Raw genomic sequence first — 22,743 nt, 5'->3', positions numbered from 1 at the left:
TAAAGAATCAGATCACTCCATTTTTCATAAAAGGCTTAAGACCTGGCTTTTTCCACACTGATTGAGTTAGTCTACTGCGGTTCCACCCTAGCGCTGGGATGCCTCAGGGTAGCCATGCGCTTTACAAATGCTACCTCATTCATTCATTCATTCATCTTATAGAGAACAATATTTATTACAAAACTGTAAATGTGGATGAACAGGTAATACGTTTAGAAGCTGAATCTGAAATTTCAAGTGGTCAAATAGAAAAAGTGGACAAGTCAAGGACTGAAGAGATTTATGAACATTACACAATATGTCCTTTGCATTCGAAAGACGTCATAGGAAGCAGCATTGAATTATTTCAAATGAAAAAAGCACAGGGAACTCCAATGAGTGTATGGGAGAAAAGCTTGGAAGCTCGTTGTTTTCCACAGCTATTTCCTACTAGAGAAGGTGGCCGATATGATGACCGACCTGTACGGATTCCAGCTTCAGAATATCGGTCAACAAGATTATATTCTGAAGATCCTAGATTTCGACAGTGCATTCCATACATATTTCACCTTTTGTTTGAAAGTGATCTGTCTTCTCTGTCGTATGCAGTGAACCACAGACTTAAAACTGGAGTTCATCAATCACTTCTCTCTGCAAAAGAATTTGTGGAGAAAGTTCAAGAAACAGATGAAAATTTAGAAGCACAATTAATCAATTTGATGGGATGTCAACGTGGAACAAATGAGTATTGGTATCGTCGTCATGGAGAACTCAAGTGTATGTTACGGAACTTAGGTACACCAACATGGTTTGTCACACTTAGCTGTGCAGAGTATGCATGGGAAGATTTGCTTGGGTTTCTAAGAGAAGCGAATTCTAATATAAAAAATGTTGAAATAATGACTCCTGGTGAACTGTGTTCATTGGATCCTATAAATGTGTGCAGATATTTTAATCATAGGTTTCAAGCTATGATGTCTTTTATCTGCAATAAAAAGAATCCACCTCTTGGAGAAGTTACCGATTTTCTTTTGGAGAAAGAAGTACCAAGCAAGAGGTGCACCTCATATACATATGCTACTATGGATCAAGGATGCACATAAATTTGGAACTGATTCTGATAAAACAGTATTGTCTTTCATCGAACAGTATGTGACATGTGAGATTCCAAGAGAAGAAGGAGATAAAGGCTTAAAGTACTGCAGAAGAAAATACAAGTCTAAAGGAAAGTTTTACACCAAATGTCGGTTTGGTTTTCCACGTCCAGTCATTTGTAAAGGAAGAGTAAATCATTTTTTTTCTTCTGTAAGGCACATAATTACTTGGAAATCTCCAAAGAATACCTACAACTTAAAATGAACAGAAGTGTCAAAGTATATCAATGGCTACAATCCAGTCATTTTAAAAATGTGGAATGCGAACATGGACATCCAGTATGTTGCAGATAACTCAATTGCTGTTGCACGTTATGTTACATCGTACATAACAAAATCAGAAAAAACAGAGATGAAACAAATGTGGGAAGAAATTGCACAAAAGAAAAGCCTTAGCAAAAAATGTACAGCTTTACTTTGAAAATGCTTTCCCACCAAGAAATTGGATCCTATGAATGTTCAGACCGCTTGTGCTCTTCAAGTTTATATTCAAAGTCACGAGAAATTATTTGGGTAAGTTTAGGTCTTGCCTGCAAATGAAATAGAGTGTTGAAATCATTTGAAGAAATTGAAGAATTAGCAGCAAATGAACCAGACAGTACAGACATTATTAAAACTAATATTTTGGACACATACTATCCGAAAAGGAGTCGACATCTGGAACAGCTATGTCTGTATGAAGTTCTTCAACATTACAGCTTCAAAAGAAATGTTAAACAGAATTTAAAAGAAGGAAAATATGCAGTACTTGGATGTCATGGTTGTTTAGTAAAACATGCAAAGGGTAATCTTATACAAGAAACTCAGTTGTGAAACTCCAGATAAGCGAGAATTTTACAATTTAGCGCTTCTCCAACTCCTTAAACCATGGTGTATCGAAAGTGAATTACTTGGAGACTTTGACTGCTATGAAGATTCTTGTAATGCATGTAAAAATAGCATTGCATGTACAATTTTCCCTACATATTTAAAAATGTTGAATGATGAAGTTGAACAGGAAAAGACTATTACAGCTGAAATAGCTAATGAAAGTTCTCAAGATAGTCAAAGTAGTGGTCCATGTAGTCAAGATCCTCTTGGACAACCAATACTGGAAAATGAAGCAGTGATTGCTATGCCATGAATTCAAAATTGGAATGCAACAAGCACATGAGGAGAATATTATATTGGAAAACTTAGAAGAACAAGTAAATGTTGAACAGAAAGAAATATATGTACAAGTGAGAGAACAGATAGAACATGGTTTGTAGCATTAAAAAAAAGAATGTGTGTGTTCATCTTTTAAACCTCTTCTAATGTACATCAGTGGTCAAGCTGGGACAGGTAAAAGTTTTTTAGTTAAAGTTTTGAACAGTTATCTTAAAAAAACTGCTGGGTCACATTTATGTTGTGTGGTAACAGCTCCAACTGGATTAGCAGCACACAATGCTAAAGGAGTTACATTGCATAGATTACTGATGTTACCAGTTGAACATGATAATAAATTAGAATATCAGAAGTTGTCTGGAGAAGCTTCTTATGAAGTGTCATGAGTGCTGAAGAAAATGAAACTTTTAATTAATGATGAGGTGAGCATGGTCTCAAACTTAATGCTTGCTTTTGTACACTTAAGAATGCAACAGGTATTAAAAACAGATTACGGTGTTCTCTTTGGAGGAAAATATTTAATTGTATTTGGAGATCTGCTACAACTAACCCCTGTAAAAGGAGAACCAGTGTTTAAAACTCTTGTGCATGAAGACACTAAGAAATCTTTGGGAACGATTGGAAATGTGAATCTGTGGTTACATTTTGAATATAAAGAACTCACTCAGAATATGCAACAAGCAAGAGATGAAGATTATACAAATATTCTAAAAGATGTAAGAATTGGTGTTCTAAGCAAACATGATAAACAAGCTTTTCATCAAAGTCATCTACTAAAGAACTTGTTTACAAATGAAAACACACCAGCAGAAGTAATGTACAAGCAAATGAAAGAAAATCAAGAAATAGTTCACATTGAAGCTATTGATAAAATCGATCATAAAGGAATAACACTTCTTCTTTCAGAAAAACTACAGACTAAATTGGATTCTTTGTAAAAGTCTGTATCAAATACTGCTGGCTTAGAAAAAAATGTAATGTATGTTTAAACTGTTGGGTAATTTTGAGGCGTAATCTGAATGTAGAAGAAGGTTTAGTGAATGGAGCAATGGGGAAACTTGTTGTTTTTGTGAAATATCAAAATAGAAATGGAATTGAATTCTTGAAAGTTCAATTTGATCAGATTACAGATGCAAGACAGATTGCGCGTTCTGGTTTACATTTTTTGCTTGTAAAAGATTTGTATGTTCGTAGAAAACAGTTTCCCTTCTGTTTAGCATTTGCAATAACTATTCATAAATCTCAAGGTTTAAGTGTAGATAATGCTTTGGTAAATGTAGGAAGAACTGTGCTTAAAGAGGGAATGGTATATGTTGCATTATCTAGAGTTAGAACATTGTCTGGTTTGTATTTAGTTGATTTTGATGAGAACAAGGTTAGTGCTGATGTTTATTGTGTAAGAGAATATAATCGTTTGAGAAGGCTTTATGCTCCAAGTTTAGGTGAATATCCTATTTATGAGAAACGTGTTGTGTGTTCAAAACGCAAACATGTTGAAGAACCAGCTATGGTTGAAAAGCAGAAACAAAATCAAGAGAAAAGAAAATACGTAAAGAAGCAGAAAATACAAACAAGTGATGATGTTGTTGGATACCAATTAGAACATGCTTCTGGTGTCAACTGCTATGGTAATGTTATTCTAAACGTTATATCTTATCTTGAAGATGTGTGTAGTGAAATTATGGAAAGTCAGGAAAAAAGATTATGTTCAGCGCTTTATACTTTATTTCAAGAATTGAGAACTGATAGAAGTAAGATCCATTCTGCTTCTGGTATATGCCAACTGTTGGATACATGTACTGGATCTTTAAAGTTCAGTGCTAATATACAACAAGATGCACAAGAATTTCTGATGGTAATGCTTGGAGTACTAGAAGATGAAGGGAATCCGATTGAGAGTTTATTTTTTGGACTCAGTTACAAATGGGAACATAAATGTGAACAGTGTTCATTAACTTCAAGCACTATAGTTGACAGAGAACAATTTCTATATTTAACAATCCCTGACTGCAAATCTGTACCATTTTCTAAATTAGAAGCTGATCACAAGATGATCTGTTTTCATTGTAAATCAACAATGCTATCTACATTATGCCTACAGAGATATGGAAAATATTTGATTATAATGCTGCAACACTGTAGAACAAATGGAGGAAAAGTGTAAACCAAAATAAAAAATGTTGTTGCTAATCAAGTATCTATTTCTGGAAGAACTTTTGCAACAGTTGCTATTGTTTTCGATGCTGGAAGTACTACCACAAGTGGACATTACACAGTTTATTTAAAGTGTAATAATGGTTTGAGTCACTGCAATGATACACACTTGGAAATGAAACCGAGATTGCCTTATGAATTACCCAACTCATACTTGATATTTCTGAAACAAAGATTTTAGATACATCATTCGGCCTAGTGGGAAGGTGTAAAGATACTTTAAGGAATTCATACTGGATGATTTCAAAGCGAAAGTTTTGATACATTATTTGGCGTATTGGGAAAATGTTAACAGAAACTACAAAGTAAAGGTAATGTTGCAGGGATTCTGCTCATGCACAGAACTATGCGCAGGAAACCAGGACCTCAGTGAATTGCGGTGTACCAAAAACTCACCTCAGTACCCAGAACCCCTATCCGTCTGTTGAAATATGGATTTTTCTGATCAGTTATGTCCCCTATCTTGGACCCCAACGGTTCCATGTATGAATCACAAGTACATGTATGTTCCCTCCAGTTCCAGTTATGAAGACGCAAACACATGTGCGTCCACCGTCAACATGTCCTCTGTCAGATCCGCCATGAATAGGCCGGATATTCCATTCTTAAGTACAAAAGGCCACCGCCTTTTTATGGTTCACTTATGCCATTTTTACAGTCCAGGCAAGTAGGCCCTGATTCTGTCATCAAGCTTTTCTTGCTTTCTGTCTCTGAAGCTCCAGTCCGAGCCTGCATCTGTGACCATGAACTTTGTCTCATTCCCTGCGCGGCTCACAAAGCCTGACATCAGCTTGCTGCCTGCCAAGAACTATATTTCACCTTCGAAATTATCTGCTCCGATCCCTGCCCGATGCATTCCTGTCTAGTAGTTTAAGTAAACATTCTTCCAGCTACCGAGCAAAGGCCCGGCTTCTCTGTCTTTATGCAAGTAATTCATAGCCCTGTTACTATGGAAGATTCCTGCCCTCGCATCTAGTGTAGACACTTAGACGCTTGTACACGCACTAACAGTCAGTATAGTCAGTATAGAATAAGATTCTACTCTAAGAGACCTCTCTTTTGGATAACATAGTTCTTTAAACATAGGATGTTAGATATGATTTGGGATTAGGTTGACTTGACCCTCCAGACTTCTGTCGCCACATGTAGAGCTAAATGTCAAGTCCCCTTCACCCCCTAGTCGCACGTCAATCACACGTCATACTGCTGCGCGCGCATCTCTGCCAAGTATTTCTGCTGACATTGTGAAATTATTTCATAGGTCCACCCATATGTGACATCACAACCAATGACGTTTCTTTGTTACTCCCAGTTCCACCTACTTTTGCTACGTATGTATGTCTTATCTACACTATCAATTGTTACGCCTCTCGCATTTACTTCACTGTAATGCCTATTGTATAAAAGTGAATAATTATCAATAATGTATGTACTTCACTTCCTGAACCTTCGTGGTAATGGAACCTGGAGCAACCGATTATAATCGACCATTGGAATAAAGCCCATTCCGAACCTCTAATACCACGGATTCTGCCTCTTATTTACTGAGCTATTTTATTATGTTTCTGTATCAAATTAAGTCCCGGTAATTAAATTATTTACCACATGAATGGCGCCCGAACAGGGACACTTTCTCATCTCACGCGCCGGCGGTGCGTTGCAGGCCCGGTCTCCTGCCACAGCTGGACGGACAACAACGCGTACCAGCAGGATTTCCTGTATCTCCCTCCGGTCAAGCGGGGGCGACCGAGGCTGCGATCAACACCCAGACGAGGCGGTGAGAAGTGCGAAGTATCCCGACCAGAGCCTAGCTGAGAGAGCAAGATCCGAGGTATACAGAGGCCCACCAGTTTCCGAAGTCCCGAGTCGAGTCCAGTTTCCGAAGTGTTCGAGTCGAGTCCAGTCCGGTTCAAGTTCAGTTCAGTTTCCGAGGCCTTCCGTTCCGAGCTACCCGGTGAGTACCATTACTGGGGAGGCGTTCTGGCGTGCACATAAGTTGTGCCGGTCCAGACGGGTTTGGGTACACAAATCCGGTCTGCACTGTTTCAGCAGTGTATCTGTACTGTTTAGCAGTATATCTAGTATATCAAGTATATAAATTCAGAATAATTCAGTTAAAGTCGAGTATCATGTTAAGTGATTAAGTTTTCCTTAGATCGTCATCATCACTGTTGCTCAGTTAAATGTTAAATGTTAAATGTTTTAAAATCCGTTCTGCATATTGTGGTATGAATGACTGTTCATTGTTGTGTTTACTGTATTAAGTTTGTTCAAAATCAAGTATCAGATCAGTTTTCAATATGCCGCTCTTTTCGAAATTAAGACAGATCACAACAAGAAAAGGGGTACTCGAAGAAGCTGTTCCTATTCCTCCTAGGGACACTCCAGGGTATTTCATGTATCATAAACACGGCCTAGACGCTATATTATTTCTTGATTTATGGGTAGACTACACTAAGGAACTACCAGAAAGTCAGAGGTGGCCCGCAGCGGGGACCTGGGATGCAGAGTGCATCGTGAAAGTAGAGGAAGAATTATGGAAAAAGAAAGCTAGACAATCACAGAAAGACGCCATTGAATTATGGCGTAAAGAATCGTATAGACGTACAGAAAAAGCACGTAGACAGGAAGAAAAGAGTAAAGAGAATTCAAACGAAGTCCGAGAAAATCTATTAATTGAAGAAGGTACACGAGTGAAATCAGAACAAGTAGACAGACAAAGACATGCCCTTATGAAAGGTATGTATCCCCTTCTGGCCGAAGGATTACCTAAGGCTACTCCAGAGATACCAAAAGACTTGCCACCCCCATTATTTCCAATAAAGATACATCCCAAGGGGCATCCTAGAACCGCAGAAGATGTTTTTCTTTCCTCATATTTAGATGACGCAGCTCCCGAATATGCTAATCCCGCCCCGCATAGACCGCCTGCCAGGGAGATTCAACGCCAAGATCCAGTATCCGTATCTTTACAGCAACAAGTCCTGACACAAGTTCCGGCAAGCACATCTGTTTCTGCATCTGTTCCTACAGCTACTTCTATAGCTGTGTCCACACCTATAGTTGCTGTATCACGTTCAACGAACCCTTTCACACCCGATACCCCAGACGGGGCTACCGGAGGTGCTACCAATATTTTTTCTACGCCACCCAGAATAAATAAACTTACCTTTCAAGAGTCAGCACATTCACGTACCCCCAAACTCATAAATGCCCGTACGCTTAAGGAACTTCTTATAGATTGTAGATATGACCCTGTGCCCGGAAAAGAGGACGAAATGACCCTGGCATCATTACGTATCAGACGAGCTGCGGTGTATTTAGGGAAGTTACCAGGAATGACTATGCATCTAGATAATATATACCATTTTGTCCAAACAGGGCGAGATTCTGAATGTATTAACAGAGCTATGGAATACCAGAAAGTGGAAATACAGGGGGAACTGTTACGTTTCCTCATAAATTGTGTGATCAGAAATCAAGACCGACCGGGGGTAGACCCGGAAGCAATGCAAATTCTTACCAGATGGAGCCAGAATAGATCAGAAGGGAGACATGATAAGCAAAATTGTATAATAGCCATGTGCCGAAAGATCCGTAAAGAAATAGAACGCTTACACGAAGAAAGATTAGCGGTAGACCAGTTCGAACAAAGCGAGGAAGAAGGATCAGGACTGCCCACAGGACAGTCAGAAACCATAGCCTATGTAGGTAGAGGAAGATCTTGTAATAGTACCAGATGTCTTACTGACCCGATACGTCCGATATGTCTAGAAAATAACAGGAATTCTCATACACCTATAATAAATATAAGGTCCTCCGAGCATTCGTTCCAAACCGCTGACAAATCACTCCGAGAACGAAGGGGTTATCATTTTCTCGATTCTATGGATGAACAAGAATTAGCCAGGTCAGCCGTTCAATGGGTTGATAGTCCCGGAATGTATAGTGATGATACAGTAGCACACACATTTTTGAATCTCACCCCAGCTGAACAGCGTTTAGCTGGGATTTATATGATTCAACAACTCCTTATACTATATCAGAGTCAGCATTCAGATCCTGGTCCTTTACCTGAAATACTGACTGAATTACTCAAGAATAGATGGAGAGGTTCAGGTACTAAGTTAATTAAAGAAATACTAGAATCAAGAAAGCAGTACATTCTTTTTGTATGCCCAGAACATGTCTCATTGCCCATCAAGGAAAGAACCACGTATTACATGGACAGACAGAATCCCTTACGAGAAGTACACCCAATAAAAGGCGAGGACAATGAGTTTAAACGTGTATATGTATATACGCCCATATCGAAAATAGAATTGTTAGAAATGAAGAAAGTGGTACCCAGTCATGACAAAGACCCAGCGGGTTTCCACCGAGAAATTAAAGACATGTTACTCATGGGAGAGTATACCTATCCCGACATTATGACAATATTAAAGGTATTGATGCCTGCTGGCATTTATGAAAAACTCAAGGAAAAAGAGTGGGAAGTGGGAGACCAAAAGATAGATTGGACAGCATTAGAAAATGAAGAAAAGGCCCGAGGTCCAGGTTCGGGGCAAAACTAAAGCATTACCAGGTTTACTAGTACAGGTACTGCCACGCTTATTAACCACGAAAAAGGAAGACTGGGGTGCAATCTCAGCCTGTAAACAAAAGCAAGATGAAGACACTAGTGATTTCTATGCCCGATTCGAAAAATGTTTTGGTATAAATAGTGGCATAAAAGCAAGTAGCGAATCATACCCACATCTGTTTGTGACAAAATTAGTTGAAAATTCCTTGCCCCAAGTGAAGAATAGAGTATTAAAATTCGAGAGTACCTGGCAAGGTAACACCCCATCACAAATGTTACAAATGTTACAGTATCATCACAATAGAATTAGAGAGGAACAAGATCATGAACAAAGACGCATGAAAGACACGAAAATGAAAATGCTAGTCTCCCAGACAGTTCCAGCTGAAGGACATAAAAAGGGTACGACACATTCCGGTGATTCAGCAGGACCTGTAAAAGGGACATGCAACTATTGTAAACAACCAGGTCATTATGTACACGATTGTCCAGTCCTGAAGCGTAATATCGCCACAGGTATTACAAAAGAAAGACCACGGCCACCTAGACAGGATCAGAATGAACAAGGAGCCCCGCAGCATGCACAGTCCATGCCAGTTCCACCACAGTCTATACAGTTTGTGCCAGCTGCACCTGCGCTGCCTGTTGCTGCCACGCAAACCACGACACGACAGCTGTACCAGACCGCACAGTATGACTATCCTGATTACCAACGATATGCATTAAACAGCCTAGAGAAGGAAGTTGACTTACCCCTTATCGAGGTCCCTGTAGACCAAGAAGGACCTTATGTACATAGTGAATTATTAGGTCAAGACAGAAAATTTTTACTCGATACAGGGGCAAGTCGAACAACCATAAAACGTAGTGAAGTTCCAGGGGCACCCCTCTCAGGCTCACAGAATATTTCCCTTGGTTTTTCAGGAAAACCTATTGTTAATGAAGTATCACAGCCTCTTCCACTTACGATAGGACCTTTGACCCGAACTACAGATTTATTGCTTACTAAATCATGTCCAGAAAACTTGTTAGGAATAAAAACACTGAAAGCTCTAGGAGCTATAATATGTTGTTCTCCGGAAGGAGTACGATTGTTTTTACGTGATTTTAAAGGTCATTATGTGTCTAGAGACATGGATCCCCGATTGCAGACTTTACCTACACATCTATGGGCACAAGGCCCTACTGATGTTGGTTGCATGAATATTACACCATATCGAGTCACACTAAAGGCAGGAGTGGTACTACCACGAATGCGACAATACAAGTTACCACCAGATGCTGTAGTGGCTTTACTGCAAATCATTGACGAGCTTATTGCCCAAGGAGTGGTTGTGGAAACAGACTCCAATGTATGTAATTCACCGATAATTCCGATTCTTAAACGAACAGATCCGAAGGCCCCGCCAGTATATCGATTGGTTATTGATCTGCGCGAATTAAACAAATGCATTGTGCCACAATTCCCTGTGGTCCCAGATATCTCATCATTACTGACAGCTATTGATTCCGAAGCAACATTCTTTACTGTAATTGATCTCAAGAATGCTTTTTTCAGCGTCCCAATAGATCCGGAAAGCCAATATTTGTTCGGATTTAGTTTAAATGGACGTAGCTTTAAATTCTCACGCGCACCTCAAGGATTTACAGAAAGCCCCAGCATCTACAGCCAAGCACTGAAACGAGAACTCGACAGTATCCACATGCCAGTTAACACTGCTTTGCTTCAATATGTCGATGATCTGCTGATCACCGCGAGAAGCGAACCCGAATGTGAGAAAGCATCACTGACAGTTTTACAATTTCTAGCCGAAAAGGGGCACAAGGTGTCCCCTTCTAAGCTGCAATTCTGTGTCCAGCGAGTTGTTTATCTTGGACACTCGCTGTCCAAGGAGGGAAGGCAGCTTACACCCGACCGCATTCAGTTAATAGCTAACATGCCAATACCCAAGACACAAAAGGAGGTGCGGGCTTTCATAGGCCTCACTTCATATTGTAGGCAGTGGATCCCTCAGTATGCATTTCTAGCAAAACCACTCATTCAGTTGACAACACAGGAGGCAGCCACATCGACTGTTCTCCCTTGGACTCAGGAACATACACAAGCTTTTGAAAGCTTAAAGAAAGCTCTATGCCAAGCACCGGTTTTAGCAACACCATGTTACAGAAAACATTTTACACTCTTTGTTACAGAACGAGAAGGTACTGCTTTGTCAGTACTCACACAGGAACAAGCAGGATCACACAAACCGTGTGCTTATTTTTCTAGTACATTAGATCCCGTAGCTCAGGCTCTGCCTGCGTGCCTGAAATCAGTGGCAGCGACAGCTTTAGCAATCAGACAAAGCGATGCCATAGTGTTAGGACATCCATTGACAGTACAAGTACCACATGCAGTGGAGGTTCTTGTGAATCGAACGCAAACACAACATTTGACTATAGCAAGACTTACAGGGTACGAACTAACACTGTTTCAGCCACATATAGAAATCAGACGTTGTAACACATTGAATCCTGCCACACTTTTACCTGTAAATGGAACAGACCCACTAGCTCATGACTGTATTGATGTTATTACAATCACGACGAAACCCAGACAAGACTTGACAGATGTCCCAGTGTCAGACCCAGACCTGACGTTGTATGTAGATGGCTCATGTATGAGAACAAGTACAGGAGAGTTAGTAGCCGCTTACGCAGTCACAACAGACACTGAAATCATTGAAACAAATTGCATAAATACCTTGTCCGCTCAAGCAGCAGAGCTCGTCGCTCTGACACAAGCCTGTATTCAAGTCACAAATAAAAAAGTCAACATATACACTGATTCACGTTATGCATTCGGAGTTGTACATGACTTCGGCGTGCTGTGGCGAGAGAGAGGTTATTTAACTTCTCACGGTGCCCACATTCAGCACGGACCCCTCATTCATGCCTTATTAGATGCAATACATCTACCAACTGCAATATCAATTATGAAATGTAAAGCTCATACGAAAGTTACTGATATCATTTCTCAAGGCAATGATCTAGCTGACAGAACAGCTAAACAGACTGCTCAAACTCAAACATCCGACATGACAAAGACAATAGTCCCGACGCCAACACATTGTATGACGGTTAAAGATCCTACTCTTGACGTAATTGATATACAGACACATGCTACACCAGACGAAATAAAGAAATGGACTGAATTAGGAGGGATCCAAACGGATCAAGGATGGATGATGAAGGAAAAGTCTGTGTGGTTCCTTCCTGATTCAATGGTCCAGGTTATAATTAACACTGTACATAGTCCCGCACATCTAGGAGAAAAAGCTATGCTAGATAGCATTCAACACATTTGGTTCAATAAACATTTACGAGCAGCAGCCAAACAAAAAGTTCGTACCTGTATGATCTGTTGCCAGTTCAACCCAGGAAAAAGCGTTCCCGTAGAACAGGGTGGATTTCAGCCTCCTGATCATCCTTTTGAAGTCCTCCAGATGGATTATATCCAGATGGAACGATGTCGAGGATTCAAATATGTTCTCGTAGTTGTTTGTGCTCTTTCCCGTTGGACGGAGGCATACCCGGTTTCAGATTACACTGCCCCGACTACTGCCAAACAGTTGGTTCGAGAATTCTTCCCACGATACGGTTTACCACGTGTTGTTCACTCAGATAACGGCCAGCCGTTCTCATCCGAATTAATGAAACACGTTTCACTCTTGTTAGGCTATCAGTGGAAATTCCACTGTGTCCGACACCCCGAGGCAGCAGGTCTCGTAGAAAGACATAATCAGACTCTGAAAATTAGATTGTCCAAAATATGCAGAGAGAAAGGTATCGACTGGGTAGTAGCGTTACCAGTTGCACTCTTTTACACAAGAATGGTAGCACACTCTCGAACAGGGCTATCCCCGTATGAAGTGATCTTCGGCAGACCACCAAATATGTGGGGGACGCCTATACCACGCAAAATAACTGATATTGACTGTAACATGCTGACAGATTACTTGGCTTCCTTGATGTCTGCACTACAATCTTGTCGTTCACAGGTAGCTGCAGCTTTTCCTGACAACACTGAGGTGAAACCCCATGACGTAGTTCCGGGAGACTTGGTCCTCGTGAGGAACTTTGATCGAAAGACTCAGCTGGAACCTAGGTGGAAGTCGCCTCAGCTGGTGTTGCTCACCACAAGGACAGCCGTGAAGATCGAGGGCAGAAAAGGCTGGATTCACTCAAGTCATATCAAGAAATTTCATGGACTACAATCAGATGTGAATACCACACCTCGTGTGTCTTCACCCATTGACTCAAAACTTCCTCTTGTTGAAAGGAGTAATTCCGAACATTATAAACTAAAACTCAGGCCCAATCAGTCAAGCAATTTGATTGTTTAAGTCCTCTCCAAGGTGAAGCGGTTGAATTGTCTCTGACATGTATCCCTTGGACCTGAATAGAGAAAGCACCCGAAAAATGTTGAAACGACAGGCGTACTGTAAATCACTGCGTAGTCATTGCACAGTGACGTTATTAATTTTGTTTTTCTTAAGTCTTGTTATAATTACTGCAAGTATATTGTTGCACATATATTATCCTATTTCTAGACATGTTTACAATGTTACTGCTGAACATTCTTTTAGTGAATTACCTCCGCTTGAGTTGTCTTATAGATTTGCGCTGCGCAATAACACGTTTATTAATATGTTACATCATTCCCATCAGGTTAGCAATGCTACGAATTGTTGGATATGTGGCCGACTCCCTCCCTATCAGAATTATAAAGGAATTCTACCTCTCTTTCCATACCCGTTCACACACAACGGCTCCTGTGGAGCATGGTTTAGCTTAATCAATTCTCTAGATTCAAATTCTGCAGTTTATCAAGATAACTGGGTATGGGGAAATTTGAATTTAGTTTTACTTAAGGTCTGCTATCCTAACAAGGAGGGATTTCCCCAGAGAACAGGAACTGATCTCGAAAATGAAGTGTATGGGTTAGGTAATTTTACGCTTAATCTTATGATCCTAAATGTCGAATCCGAAGCTACTCCAATTTTGCCCGCTATGTCAATATTTCCAGTAAAAGGTGAACTATGTGTAAGAAAGAATGGTTCCATACATATGGGCCATAGTAGATGCACCACTGTAGTAGAATTTAGTGATCAAGGCAAGTCTACATTTAGAGCTTCCCGCCATTCTTATTTCATATGTGGTCAGACGGCATATGTACGTTTGCCTCTAGATTGGGATGGTACCTGCTACATTGGATTTCTTTTGCCACCTGTTTTCCTAGCTCCTCCTGATTATCACAGAAATGCTCATTTAGTATATAATAGAGTAAGGAGAGATCTCCCGATAGTCGATTACACTGAAACAGCATGGGAAAAATACACAGATTTCAATAAAGGTCTCTTTCCTTATATAGGTACCGTTACTAATAGTAAGCTGATACGTAGATTAACTAGAACCCTTGAAGCAGTAGTGAACGAAACTATTTCCGCCTTAGGCAATTTAACAGAAGAGCAGTCTGCTATGCGGATTGTTGTGCTTCAAAATCGTCTTGTCCTTGACGTCATCCTGGCCGATAGGGGCGGAGCTTGTAGGGTCATCGGATCAAGCTGTTGCATTTTCATACCAGAAAATTCGCCATCTGTATATAAAGCCATAACTCGCCTTCATAAGATTGTAAGCCAGATACACCAGAACCCAGGCGCCTGGACTTGGTCCGGTTGGTTTTGGAGTGTATTATCTACCTTTGGATGGAAGGTCCTATCTTTCCTAGGTATTGGCCTTCTCATACTATTCAGTCGCTGTCTATGTCTACAATGTGGACCAGCGATCTGTGGTCTGTGTGCCACATCGTGTATTCCACCACCAAGATCTCATTCGTCTCAGAAGAAAAAAGAAGAACAAATGATGTTATATGAACAGATCAATGGATTGATGAAGATTGATATCTCTTGACGGGCAAGTAGGGGACAAGGAGGGAATGTGGAAATATGGATTTTTCTGATCAGTTATGTCCCCTATCTTGGACCCCAACGGTTCCATGTATGAATCACAAGTACATGTATGTTCCCTCCAGTTCCAGTTATGAAGACGCAAACACATGTGCGTCCACCGTCAACATGTCCTCTGTCAGATCCGCCATGAATAGGCCGGATATTCCATTCTTAAGTACAAAAGGCCACCGCCTTTATATGGTTCACTTATGCCATTTTTACAGTCCAGGCAAGTAGGCCCTGATTCTGTCATCAAGCTTTTCTTGCTTTCTGTCTCTGAAGCTCCAGTCCGAGCCTGCATCTGTGACCATGAACTTTGTCTCATTCCCTGCGCGGCTCACGAAGCCTGACATCAGCTTGCTGCCTGCCAAGAACTATATTTCACCTTCGAAATTATCTGCTCCGATCCCTGCCCGATGCATTCCTGTCTAGTAGTTTAAGTAAACATTCTTCCAGCTACCGAGCAAAGGCCCGGCTTCTCTGTCTTTATGCAAGTAATTCATAGCCCTGTTACTATGGAAGATTCCTGCCCTCGCATCTAGTGTAGACACTTAGACGCTTGTACACGCACTAACAGTCAGTATAGTCAGTATAGAATAAGATTCTACTCTAAGAGACCTCTCTTTTGGATAACATAGTTCTTTAAACATAGGATGTTAGATATGATTTGGGATTAGGTTGACTTGACCCTCCAGACTTCTGTCGCCACATGTAGAGCTAAATGTCAAGTCCCCTTCACCCCCTAGTCGCACGTCAATCACACGTCATACTGCTGCGCGCGCATCTCTGCCAAGTATTTCTGCTGACATTGCGAAATTATTTCATAGGTCCACCCATATGTGACATCACAACCAATGACGTTTCTTTGTTACTCCCAGTTCCACCTACTTTTGCTACGTATGTATGTCTTATCTACACTATCAATTGTTACGCCTCTCGCATTTACTTCACTGTAATGCCTATTGTATAAAAGTGAATAATTATCAATAATGTATGTACTTCACTTCCTGAACCTTCGTGGTAATGGAACCTGGAGCAACCGATTATAATCGACCATTGGAATAAAGCCCATTCCGAACCTCTAATACCACGGATTCTGCCTCTTATTTACTGAGCTATTTTATTATGTTTCTGTATCAAATTAAGTCCCGGTAATTAAATTATTTACCACATGAATGGCGCCCGAACAGGGACACTTTCTCATCTCACGCGCCGGCGGTGCGTTGCAGGCCCGGTCTCCTGCCACAGCTGGACGGACAACAACGCGTACCAGCAGGATTTCCTGTATCTCCCTCCGGTCAAGCGGGGGCGACTGAGGCTGCGATCAACACCCAGACGAGGCGGTGAGAAGTGCGAAGTATCCCGACCAGAGCCTAGCTGAGAGAGCAAGATCCGAGGTATACAGAGGCCCACCAGTTTCCGAAGTCCCGAGTCGAGTCCAGTTTCCGAAGTGTTCGAGTCGAGTCCAGTCCGGTTCAAGTTCAGTTCAGTTTCCGAGGCCTTCCGTTCCGAGCTACCCGGTGAGTACCATTACTGGGGAGGCGTTCTGGCGTGCACATAAGTTGTGCCGGTCCAGACAGGTTTGGGTACACAAATCCGGTCTGCACTGTTTCAGCAGTGTATCTGTACTGTTTAGCAGTATATCTAGTATATCAAGTATATAAATTCAGAATAATTCAGTTAAAGTCGAGTATCATGTTAAGTGATTAAGTTTTCCTTAGATCGTCATCATCACTGTTGCTCAGTTAAATGTTAAATGTTAAATGTTTTAAAATCCGTTCTGCATATTGTGGTATGAATGACTGTTCATTGTTGTGTTTACTGTATTAAGTTTGTTCAAAATCAAGTATCAGATCAGTTTTCAATATGCCGCTCTTTTCGAAATTAAGACAGATCACAACAAGAAAAGGGGTACTCGAAGAAGCTGTTCCTATTCCTCCTAGGGACACTCCAGGGTATTTCATGTATCATAAACACGGCCTAGACGCTATATTATTTCTTGATTTATGGGTAGACTACACTAAGGAACTACCAGAAAGTCAGAGGTGGCCCGCAGCGGGGACCTGGGATGCAGAGTGCATCGTGAAAGTAGAGGAAGAATTATGGAAAAAGAAAGCTAGACAATCACAGAAAGACGCCATTGAATTATGGCGTAAAGAATCGTATAGACGTACAGAAAAAGCACGTAGACAGGAAGAAAAGAGTAAAGAGAATTCAAACGAAGTCCGAGAAAATCTATTAATTGAAGAAGGTACACGAGTGAAATCAGAACAAGTAGACAGACAAAGACATGCCCTTATGAAAGGTATGTATCCCCTTCTGGCCGAAGGATTACCTAAGGCTACTCCAGAGATACCAAAAGACTTGCCACCCCCATTATTTCCAATAAAGATACATCCCAAGGGGCATCCTAGAACCACAGAAGATGTTTTTCTTTCCTCATATTTAGATGACGCAGCTCCCGAATATGCTAATCCCGCCCCGCATAGACCGCCTGCCAGGGAGATTCAACGCCAAGATCCAGTATCCGTATCTTTACAGCAACAAGTCCTGACACAAGTTCCGGCAAGCACATCTGTTTCTGCATCTGTTCCTACAGCTACTTCTATAGCTGTGTCCACACCTATAGTTGCTGTATCACGTTCAACGAACCCTTTCACACCCGATACCCCAGACGGGGCTACCGGAGGTGCTACCAATATTTTTTCTACGCCACCCAGAATAAATAAACTTACCTTTCAAGAGTCAGCACATTCACGTACCCCCAAACTCATAAATGCCCGTACGCTTAAGGAACTTCTTATAGATTGTAGATATGACCCTGTGCCCGGAAAAGAGGACGAAATGACCCTGGCATCATTACGTATCAGACGAGCTGCGGTGTATTTAGGGAAGTTACCAGGAATGACTATGCATCTAGATAATATATACCATTTTGTCCAAACAGGGCGAGATTCTGAATGTATTAACAGAGCTATGGAATACCAGAAAGTGGAAATACAGGGGGAACTGTTACGTTTCCTCATAAATTGTGTGATCAGAAATCAAGACCGACCGGGGGTAGACCCGGAAGCAATGCAAATTCTTACCAGATGGAGCCAGAATAGATCAGAAGGGAGACATGATAAGCAAAATTGTATAATAGCCATGTGCCGAAAGATCCGTAAAGAAATAGAACGCTTACACGAAGAAAGATTAGCGGTAGACCAGTTCGAACAAAGCGAGGAAGAAGGATCAGGACTGCCCACAGGACAGTCAGAAACCATAGCCTATGTAGGTAGAGGAAGATCTTGTAATAGTACCAGATGTCTTACTGACCCGATACGTCCGATATGTCTAGAAAATAACAGGAATTCTCATACACCTATAATAAATATAAGGTCCTCCGAGCATTCGTTCCAAACCGCTGACAAATCACTCCGAGAACGAAGGGGTTATCATTTTCTCGATTCTATGGATGAACAAGAATTAGCCAGGTCAGCCGTTCAATGGGTTGATAGTCCCGGAATGTATAGTGATGATACAGTAGCACACACATTTTTGAATCTCACCCCAGCTGAACAGCGTTTAGCTGGGATTTATATGATTCAACAACTCCTTATACTATATCAGAGTCAGCATTCAGATCCTGGTCCTTTACCTGAAATACTGACTGAATTACTCAAGAATAGATGGAGAGGTTCAGGTACTAAGTTAATTAAAGAAATACTAGAATCAAGAAAGCAGTACATTCTTTTTGTATGCCCAGAACATGTCTCATTGCCCATCAAGGAAAGAACCACGTATTACATGGACAGACAGAATCCCTTACGAGAAGTACACCCAATAAAAGGCGAGGACAATGAGTTTAAACGTGTATATGTATATACGCCCATATCGAAAATAGAATTGTTAGAAATGAAGAAAGTGGTACCCAGTCATGACAAAGACCCAGCGGGTTTCCACCGAGAAATTAAAGACATGTTACTCATGGGAGAGTATACCTATCCCGACATTATGACAATATTAAAGGTATTGATGCCTGCTGGCATTTATGAAAAACTCAAGGAAAAAGAGTGGGAAGTGGGAGACCAAAAGATAGATTGGACAGCATTAGAAAATGAAGAAAAGGCCCGAGGTCCAGGTTCGGGGCAAAACTAAAGCATTACCAGGTTTACTAGTACAGGTACTGCCACGCTTATTAACCACGAAAAAGGAAGACTGGGGTGCAATCTCAGCCTGTAAACAAAAGCAAGATGAAGACACTAGTGATTTCTATGCCCGATTCGAAAAATGTTTTGGTATAAATAGTGGCATAAAAGCAAGTAGCGAATCATACCCACATCTGTTTGTGACAAAATTAGTTGAAAATTCCTTGCCCCAAGTGAAGAATAGAGTATTAAAATTCGAGAGTACCTGGCAAGGTAACACCCCATCACAAATGTTACAAATGTTACAGTATCATCACAATAGAATTAGAGAGGAACAAGATCATGAACAAAGACGCATGAAAGACACGAAAATGAAAATGCTAGTCTCCCAGACAGTTCCAGCTGAAGGACATAAAAAGGGTACGACACATTCCGGTGATTCAGCAGGACCTGTAAAAGGGACATGCAACTATTGTAAACAACCAGGTCATTATGTACACGATTGTCCAGTCCTGAAGCGTAATATCGCCACAGGTATTACAAAAGAAAGACCACGGCCACCTAGACAGGATCAGAATGAACAAGGAGCCCCGCAGCATGCACAGTCCATGCCAGTTCCACCACAGTCTATACAGTTTGTGCCAGCTGCACCTGCGCTGCCTGTTGCTGCCACGCAAACCACGACACGACAGCTGTACCAGACCGCACAGTATGACTATCCTGATTACCAACGATATGCATTAAACAGCCTAGAGAAGGAAGTTGACTTACCCCTTATCGAGGTCCCTGTAGACCAAGAAGGACCTTATGTACATAGTGAATTATTAGGTCAAGACAGAAAATTTTTACTCGATACAGGGGCAAGTCGAACAACCATAAAACGTAGTGAAGTTCCAGGGGCACCCCTCTCAGGCTCACAGAATATTTCCCTTGGTTTTTCAGGAAAACCTATTGTTAATGAAGTATCACAGCCTCTTCCACTTACGATAGGACCTTTGACCCGAACTACAGATTTATTGCTTACTAAATCATGTCCAGAAAACTTGTTAGGAATAAAAACACTGAAAGCTCTAGGAGCTATAATATGTTGTTCTCCGGAAGGAGTACGATTGTTTTTACGTGATTTTAAAGGTCATTATGTGTCTAGAGACATGGATCCCCGATTGCAGACTTTACCTACACATCTATGGGCACAAGGCCCTACTGATGTTGGTTGCATGAATATTACACCATATCGAGTCACACTAAAGGCAGGAGTGGTACTACCACGAATGCGACAATACAAGTTACCACCAGATGCTGTAGTGGCTTTACTGCAAATCATTGACGAGCTTATTGCCCAAGGAGTGGTTGTGGAAACAGACTCCAATGTATGTAATTCACCGATAATTCCGATTCTTAAACGAACAGATCCGAAGGCCCCGCCAGTATATCGATTGGTTATTGATCTGCGCGAATTAAACAAATGCATTGTGCCACAATTCCCTGTGGTCCCAGATATCTCATCATTACTGACAGCTATTGATTCCGAAGCAACATTCTTTACTGTAATTGATCTCAAGAATGCTTTTTTCAGCGTCCCAATAGATCCGGAAAGCCAATATTTGTTCGGATTTAGTTTAAATGGACGTAGCTTTAAATTCTCACGCGCACCTCAAGGATTTACAGAAAGCCCCAGCATCTACAGCCAAGCACTGAAACGAGAACTCGACAGTATCCACATGCCAGTTAACACTGCTTTGCTTCAATATGTCGATGATCTGCTGATCACCGCGAGAAGCGAACCCGAATGTGAGAAAGCATCACTGACAGTTTTACAATTTCTAGCCGAAAAGGGGCACAAGGTGTCCCCTTCTAAGCTGCAATTCTGTGTCCAGCGAGTTGTTTATCTTGGACACTCGCTGTCCAAGGAGGGAAGGCAGCTTACACCCGACCGCATTCAGTTAATAGCTAACATGCCAATACCCAAGACACAAAAGGAGGTACGGGCTTTCATAGGCCTCACTTCATATTGTAGGCAGTGGATCCCTCAGTATGCATTTCTAGCAAAACCACTCATTCAGTTGACAACACAGGAGGCAGCCACATCGACTGTTCTCCCTTGGACTCAGGAACATACACAAGCTTTTGAAAGCTTAAAGAAAGCTCTATGCCAAGCACCGGTTTTAGCAACACCATGTTACAGAAAACATTTTACACTCTTTGTTACAGAACGAGAAGGTACTGCTTTGTCAGTACTCACACAGGAACAAGCAGGATCACACAAACCGTGTGCTTATTTTTCTAGTACATTAGATCCCGTAGCTCAGGCTCTGCCTGCGTGCCTGAAATCAGTGGCAGCGACAGCTTTAGCAATCAGACAAAGCGATGCCATAGTGTTAGGACATCCATTGACAGTACAAGTACCACATGCAGTGGAGGTTCTTGTGAATCGAACGCAAACACAACATTTGACTATAGCAAGACTTACAGGGTACGAACTAACACTGTTTCAGCCACATATAGAAATCAGACGTTGTAACACATTGAATCCTGCCACACTTTTACCTGTAAATGGAACAGACCCACTAGCTCATGACTGTATTGATGTTATTACAATCACGACGAAACCCAGACAAGACTTGACAGATGTCCCAGTGTCAGACCCAGACCTGACGTTGTATGTAGATGGCTCATGTATGAGAACAAGTACAGGAGAGTTAGTAGCCGCTTACGCAGTCACAACAGACACTGAAATCATTGAAACAAATTGCATAAATACCTTGTCCGCTCAAGCAGCAGAGCTCGTCGCTCTGACACAAGCCTGTATTCAAGCCACAAATAAAAAAGTCAACATATACACTGATTCACGTTATGCATTCGGAGTTGTACATGACTTCGGCGTGCTGTGGCGAGAGAGAGGTTATTTAACTTCTCACGGTGCCCACATTCAGCACGGACCCCTCATTCATGCCTTATTAGATGCAATACATCTACCAACTGCAATATCAATTATGAAATGTAAAGCTCATACGAAAGTTACTGATATCATTTCTCAAGGCAATGATCTAGCTGACAGAACAGCTAAACAGACTGCTCAAACTCAAACATCCGACATGACAAAGACAATAGTCCCGACGCCAACACATTGTATGACGGTTAAAGATCCTACTCTTGACGTAATTGATATACAGACACATGCTACACCAGACGAAATAAAGAAATGGACTGAATTAGGAGGGATCCAAACGGATCAAGGATGGATGATGAAGGAAAAGTCTGTGTGGTTCCTTCCTGATTCAATGGTCCAGGTTATAATTAACACTGTACATAGTCCCGCACATCTAGGAGAAAAAGCTATGCTAGATAGCATTCAACACATTTGGTTCAATAAACATTTACGAGCAGCAGCCAAACAAAAAGTTCGTACCTGTATGATCTGTTGCCAGTTCAACCCAGGAAAAAGCGTTCCCGTAGAACAGGGTGGATTTCAGCCTCCTGATCATCCTTTTGAAGTCCTCCAGATGGATTATATCCAGATGGAACGATGTCGAGGATTCAAATATGTT

The sequence above is a fragment of the Triturus cristatus genome, chromosome 7, assembly GCF_964204655.1.
Source record: "Triturus cristatus chromosome 7, aTriCri1.1, whole genome shotgun sequence".
Classification (NCBI taxonomy): domain Eukaryota; kingdom Metazoa; phylum Chordata; class Amphibia; order Caudata; family Salamandridae; genus Triturus; species Triturus cristatus.
The sequence above is the reverse complement of the archived record's forward strand: the minus strand, read 5'-3'. Positions refer to the sequence as shown.